Source organism: Lepidochelys kempii, chromosome 25 (genome assembly GCF_965140285.1).
Source record: "Lepidochelys kempii isolate rLepKem1 chromosome 25, rLepKem1.hap1, whole genome shotgun sequence".
NCBI classification, from domain to species: domain Eukaryota; kingdom Metazoa; phylum Chordata; order Testudines; family Cheloniidae; genus Lepidochelys; species Lepidochelys kempii.
In genome coordinates, this window is record NC_136404.1 from 8106218 (window position 1) to 8120744 (window position 14527).

Below are 14527 nucleotides of genomic sequence, written 5' to 3' on the forward strand. Positions count from 1 at the left end.
CGCACTAACCTGCCGGTGCTGGAGATCGGCCTTCCAGGAAGCAATGAAGTTGGCTGGGTCTGCGGCCTGTACCGATCACCAGCTCTTCAGCCAACTGGGTGTCGCGGCCCGCAGAGCATCGCTTCTCAGGAAACTCCCAGGAGCCGGAGGAGCGTGTGTGGGTGTGCCAAGGGGCTGAGACACCTCCGCAGAGCCTGCCAGAGATGGGAAGCTCCTGCCCAGACTGTGCCACATTCATGCGGGCGCCACCATCGCTCCCCAGCTCGCACGTTGCTCAACCGGGGAGTTGGTTAGCCAGTGAATTCCCACGCAGTCAGCACCGCCCAGGGGCCAGCCCATTGCTCTCACTGCAGGGTCCCAGCACAGCGCAAAGGCGGACCAGCCCCTGCCCGAAGAAATCCTGCCTGGGCTCTTACAATACCCGGCTGGAGCAGGCAATTGTCGGGACTCCTGGGTTCTATTACCAGCAGGAGAGGGGAGCATGGTCTAGTGCTGAGAGCAGGAGACACCTCGGCCTCGCCAGGCTGGTTCAGACCTAGGGTCCATCCAGCCCTGTCTTGGACAGTGGCCAACATGCCCATCCCACACCTCACCCTGCCAGCTGGAGGAAGTCCACCCAGCACTATCCCACAATGCTCCTGCTCACCCTCAGAGAGCTCCAAGCACTGACTGTCACCGGTCAGGGCAGAGCGTCGTTGGGAAGGTCTTTAGCTGGTCTTGGCTCTGGCTGGCCCCCAGCCCAATCCAGGGAGCCCGAGAGCAGTGTGGGCAGGACAACATGCCCTCTTCTGGCTGCGTTTCTGCCTTGGCGCAATGGTACCAAGCGACAGGGTGATGGGCCAGGGGGAGGTGTAATCACAGCCGCAGTGGCCATGCCTGTGTGTGCAGGAGACATGCATCGCACGGGCACCAGGGTGGGTCCAGGAGCTGCTGAGAAAGTTCCCATTCCAAGCCACTAGGACAAAATCTGTCCACATCCGATCACCACCCTGAGAGACCCAAATCGGGGACGGGGGTGGGATAGTTGGAACATCTGCTTTGAAATCAGATATAGCACCCCAGGAAATGCCCAGGGTCACATTTTCCACCCTTGGGGTGAACTCCTGGCCCTACTGAGGTCAGCAGCAGTTTGCCATTGACTTCTATGGGGCCAGGATCTCCTCCCCACTACCTACTTCATGCCCACAACATGTACACCCGGACGTGCAAACTGGCATTTGCATGTGTAAAACACCCCCAACACGGTTTCAGGGGGTTGCACTCGGGATGAAGTGGGCCTGCTCTTGCTGGAGGCAGCATTGTCTAGTGGACGCAGCCTGGGGGCTATGACTCAGGAGACCTGGGTCCCTTTCCTGGTCCCGCCCCTGCTTTGCTGGGTGACCTGGGGCAAGTCCCTTCCCCTCTCCATGCCTCAGTTTCCCCTCCCACCCTTTGACTCTTGTCCAATGGCTCCTGGTATGTTAGCCAGGGTGAATACACTGCATCCCCAATGCCCTCTCCTCCCGCAGTGAGCCAGGAATGGACCAGGTTCTGCAGCATCGCCAGCTCTCCAGGATACCCTCTTGGGCCCACAGCCTAACACTCCCACCTTCCAGAGCCTCTGTGAGTAGCTACCCAACCAGCCACGGCTAGCCCACACTGCGGGTCTCTGCCAGCAAGAAGGGCTGCGCCCCACCCTGGATCCATGAGCGGGGGTCACGGCCCTGCTGCAGACCCCGTAGCAAGGCCCCTGAGCGGGGGGGGGGGGGGATGGATCAGCCCGAGGAGAGAAGGGCTGGGGCTTCCCTCCCTGCCACAGAGGGCAGAGCAATTCAGCCAGCGGCAGCCAGTTCTCTTCTCAGGCCACGCGCTGGGGGCCAGAGGGTAAACCCCCTCCTGGACGTGTCAGAGGCTCTGGAGCGACCGTGTCAGGCACCCACGCCCTGAGGCTGATGGGCGACCGTGCTTCGGGCCCCTCTGCAGCGCCTGGTGTCTAGCCTCAGATAGAAGAGACACCAGGACCCAGCTCCGTGAAGGACCCGGCTCTCCCCAGACCAGGGCTGGCTGGGCACCCCGGAGTCCTCTGGCCAAGCTGGCCAACGCACCCTGTCTGGAGCTGGGGGCACCATGCCAGGGACCAGGCGGGGAGGCCAGCCGCCATCCAGTCCTCCGCCTCTGCTCATACAGCCAGGGGGCCGGGGGACCAGCTGAGAGCAGCTTGGGCTCTCCACCGCCCTCAGCTGGGAGCAACTTTCACCCGCTTTCCCCTGGGACAGAACCAAGCCCCCAGCTCCTCCCTGTCCTGTTGCTGGCTGTTAGATGCCACGGTGGGAGCTGAACAGATAATGAGAAAATGCGGGAGGGGGATCCCCTGGCTGGGGGCGTCTCTATCCTCCCCCTTTACCTGGTAAGATGCTGGCTCCATCTGCACCATCCAGCTCTGCTCTGAGGCGTGTCCATGGCCCCTGCACCCCTCATCCTGGCACCAGCCTGCCCGCCCTCTAGGCTCCTGGGGTGCAGGGTACCGGCGCCCCTCCTCCAGGGCTGACCCACACTCCCCCTCTGCTCCAGCCGGCCCAGCCCTTCAGTGCTCATGGCGGAGCCCCCAAGAACAGCCGGGGAACGATTCCTCCTGGGGCGTATCGCTGGGCGACCGATTGATGTAAGGACGTGGTAACTGTTGTCCAAGCTCGGCTCCCAGGACTGCAGGCTGGGAACTGGCTGCTGCCTTGTTTCACTGAATGGGGGGGGGCCTTCCATTGGCCAACCAACCCTCCACCCCATAGCCCACTGGGGCACCTGGTTAACCCTCGCAGGACCACTTCACTCCAGTAATGAGCTGTGGGGCGTGAGCCTCTGCACCACTGCCCCCTGGTGGAGAGAACGGGACCTGCTGCTCTGTGTGTCAGAGGCTCCAGACTGCTGGGAACCTGAACCTCAAAACTCAGGGGAAGCTGCTTCGGAGGAAGCAAAGGAGAACCAGGGTCCCCAGCCCCACTATCCCCAAAGGGGTAGGGGGAAGGCGGGGAAGGGTGAACTTGCCCCTCCCCCACTCACACACCCCCTAAATGGGCCCTGGGTTCCCCGCCCCACCTCTGGTATCTTCAGAGGGGTCTCAGCTGGTGTCTCTGGGCTCTTTGGGGGAGCACTGAGGCCACGGCCCCCCCGGCAGCAAACATCAGCGTGGTCTGGCTGGCTGCCCACAAATGGTCCAGCAGCAGGGGGCTGTAACTGTTCATCCCAGGTCCCCTGGGGCCAGCGTGCACCCCGGTCCCTGGGCCCCGCCCGGCCAGCACCCCGGGGAGCAGGGGCGAGCCGGCGCGGCCTGGAACCCAGACGCTGGCTAAAGACGAGCAAGGGAGGAATTCAGGCAAGGGGAAGGGCCATGGAAGCCATGCGGGAAGGGATTTTATTGAGACGCACCCATTTTATTGAGACACACAGACAGTCTATTCGGCCACGAACCCCCCATCCCCATCCTGCGTCAGCACGGAGCTCGCAGGGCAGGAAACCCCCCCACACCCAGCCATCGCCGCTGGGCTCCTGCCCCGGTGGGAGTTCACACAAGCGACGCGACACAACTGGGTCTCAGCCCAGCCCGATGTGGGGCTTGCGGGTTCAAGGCAGGTCAGGGTGGGCCCGGTGTGGTGGATCAGGGCGCAGGGTGGTAGTGGGGCGAGCTGGTGCGGAACGGGGCAGCCCCAGCCTGCCTGGCTCCTGGCAGGTGTTTGGGTCGCTCCATCCGGCCAGGGACCGTACCCAGCCGGCCAGTAGGGCGGAAAGGGGAATGCCGGCAGATAGTTCAGTCTCAGGTTGCTCCTCGGCCCAGCGAGGCCTCCACTTTTCAGATCTGTCCCTGGCCACGTCCCCTCCAGAGGCCAAATCCCGCTGGGCACTGGCTGAGGGTCCCCTGGGGGATACCGGGAGGGCAGCACCGCACCACCCCGGGCCTTCTTCGCAGCGGCCGGGAGATGCTCTGCTCCTGGCGGGCTGCCCTCGGCCACGGGCCGGAGCCTCGGCCCCAGCAGGGAGCGCCCCGCTGCGCTGTCTGCCCCCCTGGGGCTCGCCGTCTCCCCCAGGTCCGGCTGCTGACGCTGGCCCTTGCGGAACTTGGCCCGGCGGTTTTTGAACCACACCTGGCAGGGGAGGGGCCAAAGGGATGATTAATGACTCAGCCGGTGTCGGCCAGCGGCCTGCACCGTGCACGTGGGACCCACCCGCGCTTGCTGGGGCGTTCTTCCCCCTCAAGGGGGGCACAGACCTGCCCAAAGGCATGACAGCACCATGGTTCCCTGCCCCACACAGTCTAGATGGAGGGGGAGATACAGGCCAGTCCCATGGGGTGGGGGAGGCAGAGGGACCCGAAAGGGTAAGTTCCTGAAAGAGCCAGACCCCCCCCCCCAGCCCAGCTCCCAAGGGAGCCACTGGCAGCCCAGATCCAGCCCGGTCTGCAGCTCCCCAGGGCGTGGGTGCGGGGCGCCCGTTGGGGTTACCTGGACCCTGGCCTCGGGCAGGTTGATGAGCACAGCCAGCCGCTCCCTGGTCACTGCGTCGGGGTAGTGGGTTTTCTCAAAGGCTGTCTCCAGTGCCTCCAGCTGGGGGCCGGTGAATGCCGTGCGGCTCCGGCGCTGCTTCTGGGGGATCCCGTAGCGTGCTTCCAGCAGGAGCTCTGGGGAGCAAGGAGAGGGACTGGAATGAAAGAACTCAAATCCTCAGGGTGGAGTCAACTCCTGGGGCCTGCCCTGCCACAGAAAAACAATCCTCAGAAAGCACCTCAACATGCTTCACTTGAGGTCATCCACCCACCACTGAAATGCAGCCACCTCTGGGGTAGGGCATGGCAGCTGTTTCACAGCCCACAGCAATGCTGCACAACCAGTTGGAAGAGAAGCTGAAGAAGACTTCTCGGGGCAGATCTGGGCAGGGCCAATGGCATCGCCCATGCTGGAATTTGGCCAGGACACCTGAGTTCAAATTCCTGATCTTGTGAAAATTAAAGTACCACAGGGACCTTTAAGGACCTGATACCCCTTCCCGCCGCAGCGCAGTGCCCCACACACCACGATGCAGCTGGCTCAGACCCCTGTGGCCAGCAGCATGTCTTACCCTAGCGGCTTTCCTTGGAGGCTTCCCAGCTACCGAACCCGCCTGAGGCCCGACCATTTATTCCTACTGGGGAGCAGAGCGGGACCCCGTCGTCCCCGCTCAGGGAGAGATCTCCAGTACTGGACACTACCCACACGGAGAGGTGGGGGCAAGGCCCAGCTCAGGGGTCCCCATCTGGTACATTTCCTATAAGGAACATGACTGCAATAGGCCAGGTGTGTCCGTGGGTCCTGGCCCTGCGTCCTTAGATCACAGCATCACGGGGCTTAGGCTGCTGCTCCGGCCCCCAGCACTGTCCGGGCAGCTCCCAATCTTTGCTGCAGTTCTCCGCACAACCCCGGTAAATTGGCAACGCCTCGCGCCACGCCCTGCTCCCCCCAAGCCAGACCCCCGCTCCTCGTCCACCCTACCTGCTAGCCGATCCACCACGCTCACTGCACGCAGGGAGGAGGGCTGTGGGGCCGGGGCGGGCAGCAGCTGGTTCAGGCTGTAGTTCAGGGAGAGGGGGTTCATGCTGCCGAGGGTCTGAGCACCCTCACCGAGGTAGTACATGGAGGGGCCCAGCTGGCAGCCGGGGGTCTCACACCAAGGCCCTGGAAACAAAAGGCAGCTTTAAAATATAGTCACCGTAAAGAGAGCAACTCAGCTGCACCCCAGCGGCCGTGTAGGGAGAGGGGGGAGCATCCAGGGTTCTGCCTGGGGGGGTTGGGGCAGCAGGGCAGTGCCTGGCAGAGAGAGGGAGGACAGAGCATGCCAGTGATCTCCTAACACAGAGATTTGGGCCTCAAATATGTGGCCTGAATTATTGTTTATTCTTTGTATTCCAGGAACATCTAGAGGCCTTGGCCAAAGCTCGGGGTCTGGCGCGCAGGGTGCTGTACACCCAGGGAGAGGGAGACCCTGCCCTCAGGGAGCTGACAGTCTAAATGGATCAGACAGGCAATGGGTGGGAAGGGAAACTGAGGCACGGAGCACGGCTGTGACTTACCCCAGGTCACAGGTCACGCTTCGAGCCCTCAGCTATACACACGTCTATCCACCCTGGTGGTGGGTGTCTGTACTTACCACTTCCACAGACGCCCTTCATATGGCCCTGTACACACAAACGGACCCTCGCCGTGCCCCTCAGGGTGGGACAGAGCCCCAGATTCCCCAGGCCGGCAGCTGTGACGCCAGCCCTTGGCATAAACGGCTTCTTCCGTCACCGAGCTCCCCTTTATTTCTGATGCCAACCGTTCTGAACCAATCAGAGCAAGGGGGGCGGTCGGTGTGGAACAAGGCCAGCTAAGAGCAATGCCCCTCACCCACATCCCGTGTTTCTTCCCCTCCCCAAGCACCCCACATGCTCAGGGCATACATGGGGGTGAGGGTATGTGCACATGCCTATGGCTGGGGAGCGCTTTGTACCCAGGATTCCTAGTAATATGCCTGCGGGCTCCCCAAAACCATCCCCCCCCCATGGCATTCATACACGCAATCCCCCCTTGTCTCAGAACTGCCCTTGGGCAGCCTTGATCCAGATGATGCTTTAGCCCTGCCTGATAAACCAACGATCCATCCACCAGCTCTGCTGCACTTCTCTGATCTCCAGCCAGTTCACCAATAACTTCCTGTAGGCAGGGCACCTCTGGGCAGGGGAAGTCTAGCCCAGTGGTTAGGGAATGGCACTGGGTAGGTGCCCATGTGACCCTAGGATATGTGAGCTCTGCACACCCAGTCCAGGTGCTGACTTCAGGTTTGAGCCCAAGCCCTGCTTCTGTCCACACACAAATCAGCCTGAGTCAAGTCAGCCAGGACCAGGTCCTAGAGCTCTGTTAGTGGAGTGGGTCAGAGCCCAAGGCTCCCAGAGATTTGGTCCGAGCCCTGTCATTTCGCCGTGTGGATGCAGCTTAAGCTGCAGAGCCGAGTCCAGTCTGGGTAGCGCAATATGGACGTATGTGAGACCCGGGTCCAGCAACTGAGAGCCCAGGTTCACAAAGCAGTGTGGATGCTCAAGCACAGGCTTGGAATCCCCGACACCACAGACCTGGGTTTACAGTGCAGTGCAGGGTACATCCACACTGCAGAAAACCACGGCAGCGAGTGTCAGAGGCTGGGTCAACTGATTCAGGCTTGCAGCACGGGGCTAGGAACAGCCATGTGGACGCTTGCACTCGGGCTGGAGCCTGAGCTCTGGGCCCTATTTTTAGCCCCATTGCGCAAGCCCAGATCAGTTGACCCGGGCTCTGAGACGTGGCGCCGTGGGGATTTATGGCAGTGTAGACGGACCCTCAGTGTCTGAGCTCCTCTTTTGTGAAGTGGGGAGAGCAGCACGTCTGGAAATGAACCGTTTCATCCCCGTCTTGTTCGATAAGGTACCGACGTTTCCTCTCGGCTTCCTTTGGGCTAAGCGCATTTCGGCGTTTCTGTTCGTAAGATGACACTGTCTTTACAGAGCCCCTGGTCAATGTTATTTTAATATTTCCCATTACGGGAAGAGGTCCAAATCAACTGGTTTTTGGAATTTCTGTTTTGCTGAAAATTTCGACGTTTCATCCCGATTCAGGACATCAATTCCATTTTCCAGCCCACTCTAGAGCTAACCTTTCCTACAACGTTCCCCCTACCCCTCCACTTAAAGGGCCAGCTTTCCACTTCTCAGAGTCGCAGCAGCTGTCACCTGCAGGCCTGCGCAGAGGCAGGTGGAAGAGCAAAGGGGGCTGGCTGGCCATGGGGCAGCCCTACTCCGGTGTAGAACCAAAGAGAGAGGAAAGGCGGGCGTGGTCTCCCGGGGTCCCATGGGGATAATGCTGTGATACCTTTTGCCTCTCGGTACCCGGGGCCTGAGCCTCCATTGCCCTGCAGCTAGTGCAGTCGTGCACGCTAGTGCAATGCACGTGCAAAGCATCACCGTTCTGTCTGGAAGCATTCACGCCCACCTTGCACGGCTGTGACTGCACACGGCTGCGAGGAGCACCGGGGAGTCAGGTCCCCGGCCTCTCCGCGCCCAAGGGGCTCAGGCCGAAGGGCAGCCAGCAGAGCTGTGGGCGGGCATAGCAGGGGGCTGCAGATCAGGAGTGAGGGGCATCAGCAGAGCGGTGTGTATGGGGAGAGCCCAGGGCTGGCATAGCAGGAGGACGGTGGGCAGGATCGGAGGGCAAAGCTGGGGAAAGGGAGCCTGGCACTGCATCTCCCCACTCTGTGCCTGTCTCTCACCCGCCCGATCCATCCCCCGCTTTCGGGACCACCCAGCTGACCCATGCTGATGACAAAGGGTCGTTTTTCTTGAGGCACATGGGCTGCTCCCTGTCCCCCCTCCCTCCGGCAGAGGGGAGTCCAGGCCTGTGTGATCAGCACCCACCCTAGGCACTGGGCTGGCAGCTCTCCGATCTCCCTGGCGCATCCTGCTTCCTGGGGACTCTGCTGACAGTATCACCCTGAAACACCCCAAGGATCCCCCACATCCAACCCCCCCGCCCCCCGCAGGCTCTCTCACCTCTTCTGACCTGCCCAGGAAGGACACCAGCCTCCTCTTCTCCCCACGACAGAGGGCCCCAGGGCTATGGGGAACCACGGCCAAAATTTCTCCCAGCTTCTCTGCCCTGGGCTATTTAAAAGGGATCAGCCCATACCCCCCTCTGCCTGTTGCAGCTGCCAACCAATGGGGCTGGGGGAAGCCTCCAGCCAGATTAGGGATTTGGTTTTCGTCCTCTCCAAAGGGAATCGCAATGGTTTCTAAGCTGGGCTCAGCTCATGGGGGTCCCATTATTCCCCATTCAGGCTGTGGATTAGACGCGGGCAGGGGTGGAAGAATGCAGAGGGTTGGGCTGCGGACCCCCACCCCTCTCCATCATCCCCTCCCCCCCACCCTCTTGCTGGTTCGGTTGTTCGACATACGGCAGGTGGCATTGCCTAGTGAACAGGGCAGCTGAGGACTCCTGGGTTCTACTCCACTGGCCTCCTGTGTGACCTCGGGCAAATCATTTCCCCTCCCGACCCCACACACCTCCGTACCTCAGTTTACCCAGCTATGGAATGGGCATGGCGAGCCTGGGGCTGGGAGTTCCTGTCTGCCGAGTGCAGCCTGTAACTGCAGAGCATTGAGATCCTTCCCTGGCGGGCTGTGGGGAGAAGGAATTTAAAAGCTGCCCCCAGACTGCAGGGCCCACGGCAGTGGTGGGGCTGGAATGGTGTGAGTCCTACCAGGTTCGCACACACAAACATGGGGGGACACAGGCACAAACACAGGCCATCGCAGCTAGTGAGGATTTTCGAGTCGGCGAATCAAACAACAGCCCTTCCCCTTCGCTGCCAGCTTTCCATGCAGCCCTCGAAGCGCTGAATCAGTCTGATGTTTTGCAGTCGCACGTAACAGCCCAGCCAAGACCAGGCGCTGCTCAGGCCCAGACTGAGACTCAGCCCCCACTCTGCCCGCCCCCCCCTCCCCCCCGGATCTTCCAGTCCACACGGACAAGACAAAGGACTCACTAACTCACTCCTCTCCTTCCAGGCTGGCAGGGGCACCCCAGGTCCCACGGCAAGTTAGCAGACAGTTCGGGAACCCAACGCCCCTGCTTCTTAGTCCAGTGCAGTCCCCCCCACACATCGAGCTCACAAAGGTCCCATAAGCCAACTTTTGGCTCATGGAATTTCATACAGAACATTTTGCTGCTTCTTTTTGCATGGTTTTGCACCCCCTGAACAACCAACCCTACAATAACAAACCAGTGTACCCAACCTAGATCCCACAAGGCACCCTACAAAAACAAACCAGTGTCTGGAGGCCACGTTCTTATGAGCAACCCTACAATAACAAACCAGTGTACCCAACCTAGATCCCACAAGGCACCCTACAATAACAAACCAGTGTCTGGAGGCCACGGTCTTATGAGCAACCCTACAATAACAAACCAGTGTACCCAACCTAGATCCCACAAGGCACCCTACAATAACAAACCAGTGTCTGGAGGCCACGGTCTTATGAGCAACCCTACAATAACAAACCAGTGTACCCAACCTAGATCCCACAAGCCACCCTACAATAAAAAACGGTTACTCACCTTTTGTCACTGTTGTTCTTCGAGATGTGTTGCTCACGTCCATTCCAATCATGTGTGTGCGTGCCGTGTGCACGGCCGTCGGAAAGTTTTTCCCCTAGCAGCACCCGCTGGGTCGGCTGTGGAACCCCCTGGAGTGGCACCTTCATGACGCTCAATATACGACCCTGCCGACCCGGCGTCCCTCCTTTCCTTCTTGCCGGCTACTCTGACAGAGGGGAAGGGGGTTTGGAATGAACGTGAGCAACGCATCTCGAAGAACAGCAGTTACGAGAGGTGAGTAACCGGTTTTTCCTCTTCGAGTGCTTGCTCGTATCAATTCTGGTTAGGTGACTCCCAAGCCTACCTGGGCAGTGGGGTCGGAGTGAAGGAAACGCGGATTGTAACCACTCTACCGAAGGCCACGTTGTCCCTGGCGTGCCGGATGACGGCGTAATGCGAGGTGAAGGTGTGCTCCGAGGACCACGTCGCCGCCCTGCAAATTTCCTGGGTCGGCACCTGGGCCAGAACCACCACTGATGAGGCCTGGGCCCTAGTGGAGTGCACGGTGAGAGCTGGGGTCGGCAGCCCGGCCAGCTCATAGCAAGACGTGATCCAGGAGGATATTCTCTGCGAGCAGACCGGGAGGCCTTTCATTCAGTCCGCCATGTTACGAAGAGCTGGGTCGATCTTCTGAATGGCTTAGTGCGCTCGATGTAGAAAGCCAGGGCTCTGCGGACATCAAGGGAATGCAGCCACTGTTCTCGGGGACCAGCATGAGGTTTCGGGCAAAAGACGGGCAAGAAAATGTCCTGGCTGGTGCGGAAGTTTGACATCACCTTGGGGACGAAGGCCGGGTGCGGTCCGAGTTTCACCTTATCCCTGTGGAAGGCCATGTAAGGCAGTTCCAAGGTGAGGGCCTTCAGCTCAGAGACGTGCCTCGTGGATGTAATGGCAACCAGGAAAGCTGTCTTCCAGGAAAGATACAGGAAGGAGCACGTGGCCAGTGGTTCAAGCGGGGGCCCCATGAGCCTCGAAAGGACCAGGTTACGATCCCACGCAGGGATGGGCTGACGGACCTGAGGGTATAAACGGTTTAAGCCCTTGAGAAAGCAACCGACTATCAGGTTGGCGAAGACAGAGCAGCCAGATGCGCCCGGGGGGAAGGCCGAGATTGCAGCGAGGTGAACCCTTCCGGAGGACACCGCCAGGCCTGGCTGTTTCAGGTGCAGGAGGTACTCCAAAATGAGGGGCACCGGCACCTGGAGGGGGGGTGTCACACCAACATGAGAATCTCTTCCCTCGCCAGATCGAGAGACGTGATCGTCCCCCTCTATTCGACATTGGTGAGGCCTCATCTGGAGTACTGTGTCCAGTTCTGGGCCCCACACTACAAGAAGGATGTGGATAAATTGGAGAGAGTCCAGCGAAGGGCAACAAAAATGATTAGGGGTCTGGAACACATGAGTTATGAGGAGAGGCTGAGGGAGCTGGGATTGTTTAGTCTGCAGAAGAGAAGAATGAGGGGGGATTTGATAGCTGCTTTCAACTACCTGAAAGGGGGTTCCAAAGAGGATGGCTCTAGACTGTTCTCAAGGGTAGCAGATGACAGAACGAGGAGTAATGGTCTCAAGTTGCAGTGGGGGAGGTTTAGGTTGGATATTAGGAAAAACTTTTTCACTAAGAGGGTGGTGAAACACTGGAATGCGTTACCTAGGGAGGTGGTAGAATCTCCTTCCTTAGAGGTTTTTAAGGTCAGGCTTGACAAAGCCCTGGCTGGGATGATTTAACTGGGAATTGGTCCTGCTTCGAGCAGGGGGTTGGACTAGATGACCTTCAGGGGTCCCTTCCAACCCTGATATTCTATGATTCTATGATTCTATGATACGTGGCCCTAGTGGATGGCTTCCTGCTGCCTAGTAGGACCTGTCTTACTTGGTCTGAACACAGAAGCTCCGTGGAGTTCAGCCCTACAGCTTCCAGGCCGTGAGGTGGAGGGACCGTAGGTCGGGATGGCAGAGGTGACCGTGGTCCTGAGTGAGCAGGTCGGGGAGGAGAGGCAGCGTGACCGGTATGTCCACCGACAGCTCCAGCAGCGTGGGGTACCTCAGGGAGCGGGCAAGGCCACTCCGGAGCTACCAGAATCACTCTCGCCCCCTCCCTGCGGATTTTGAGCAGGACCTTATGCCCGAGAGGGAACGGAGGAAGGGCGTAGAGCAGGTGACCTGTGCAGGGCAGCAGGAACGTGTCCATGAGGGAGCCCGGGCTGCGGCCCTGGAAGGAGCAGAACGCTGGGCACTTCCTGTTGCGGTGGGTGGCAAACAGGTCGATCTGGGGAAACCCCCACCGTTGGAAGATGGGGTGGATGACCTCTGGCCGGAGAGACCACTCGTGGGTGTGGAAGGACCTGCTGAGGCGGTCCGCCAGTGTGTTCTGGATCCCTGGAAGAAAGGATGCTACCAGGTGAATGGAGCGGGCTATGCAGAACTCCCACAGTCGAATGGCTTCCTGGCAGAGGGGCGAGGAACATGCCCCTCCTTGCTTGGTGATGTAAAACATGGCTGTGGTGTTGTCCGTGAGAACTGTCACGTAGCAACCTTGCAGGTGGGCCTGGAAGGCTCGGCAAGCAAGGCGCACCGCCATCAACTCCCTGACGTTGATGTGGAGGGAGAGCTCGGTCTGTGACCGCAGGCCCTGAGTCTGAAGGTTCCCCAGATGTGCCCCCCACCCCATAGCCGACGCGTCCATAACCGGGGACAAGGAAGGCTGGGGAGCGGTGGAAGGGGAGCCTCCTGCACACCGCTTGGGGGTCGAGCCACCAGCGAAGGTAGGCGAGGACCTGTCCCGGCATTGTGACCACCGAATTCAAGCCAGATCTTCAGCCTTGCAGAGACTCAGGGGTTTAGTGATCGCTTTGCAGCAGGGGGGAAGGCTGAGCGCATGGGGCGACCCTCTGCTGGGACACAGAACCTGTGGGTTTGTTGCTCTGCCATGTGCCCCCCAGGTGACCTTGGTGCAGTGACGTGGGGCCAGTTCAACTCCCGGCACGCTGAGTTCTTGTGACATTCTAGCCCTGACTGTCTTGCCTCAGTTTCCCCTCCGTGGAATGGGGATAAATGCCCTGTCTCCTGCCATTCGTCTGTCTGGGCTATTTATGCTGGAAGCTCATTGTAGCAGGAGCTGCCTCTCACTCTGTGTCTGTCCAGCACCATGGGGGCCCGATCGGCGCGGGCCGCTAGGAGCTGCTGGTCTCATACAAAGTCCAGTGCACCTGGCAGTGCCACCGACGAAAATGAAATGATCTGACGGCAGCTTTGGTTTCCATTCTCCCGACCGGCAGCTCAACCGCACATCGTCGAACACCGGCACTTCCCCGTGGGAAAGGATATCAGCCAAACCGCATGTGCCAACGGGTACCTTGTCTGGGGGCAAATATCCCTGCCCCCTCCAGGCTGCTCCCTCGGAGGGTCTAACGCCAGAGCCTGGGGCTGGGGGGTGAATACAAAGGGCTGCCCTTGCCACCCAACCAGAACCTCTTGTGGCTGCCCACAAGAACCTTTGTGGCTTGAGTCCTTCCCCTCCCACTGCCCAGCTGTGGGGTTGCAAAGCAGGGAGAAGTTGGGATGAAATCCTGCCCCCCCAACCCCTGTTTTAAACAGCAAATCTGTGCTAATCCCCCAGGGTGGCTGGCAGACAAAGGTCCCTTGGCCCCTAATCCCACCTCTCACTGAGGGCCAGGGAATTGTCAAGAAGGGGATCAGCTAATTGATTATTTAGCTCGAAGCTAATTTGCTCTGACAGCCAAAGAGCGGCCGCCAGAATGGACCAGTGCGATCGCTGGCAAAAGCGACTCACTGGACAGCCACCGTGAGCCAGGTGTAGGGCAGCGCGTGTGGGTAGGCATTGAGAACTGCCAAAGGGGTCGTGGTCATGCCAGACATGTGGGCAGCTCCAAAGGGCAGTTGCGGGGGGCCGGAGAGAGGGGGCTGTCAAGGTATTTGGGGTTTGTGTCTCCCCCCGGCTCTGTTGTTATTGAAAAAAGAAATAACCGTGGAGCTCAGAAACTCAAATCTATTTCCTGAGTTCAGTCCCTGCCCCGTCCCCCTGCCCCCAGATGATCAGGTGTGCATTGGTGTGTTATTGTAGGGTCACTCGTGTGTGCTGGGCTGTGCAAGTTGGTTTGCTACCATAATGTTTTCAGGAGAATTAGGCTGTGTATATTGGGTTGTTATTGTAGGGTTGCCAACAAGAAGTAGGCACACATACTCTGGTTTGTTATTGCAAGGTGGCTTGTGGGAACAATATTGTGCACGCTGGTTTGTTATTGTAGGGTTGCTCGTAAGAACTAAGCCTGTGTACACTGCTTTGTTCTTCTTCGAGTGCTCGCTCATATCGATTCCAATTAGGTGTGTGCGCCATGTGCTCGG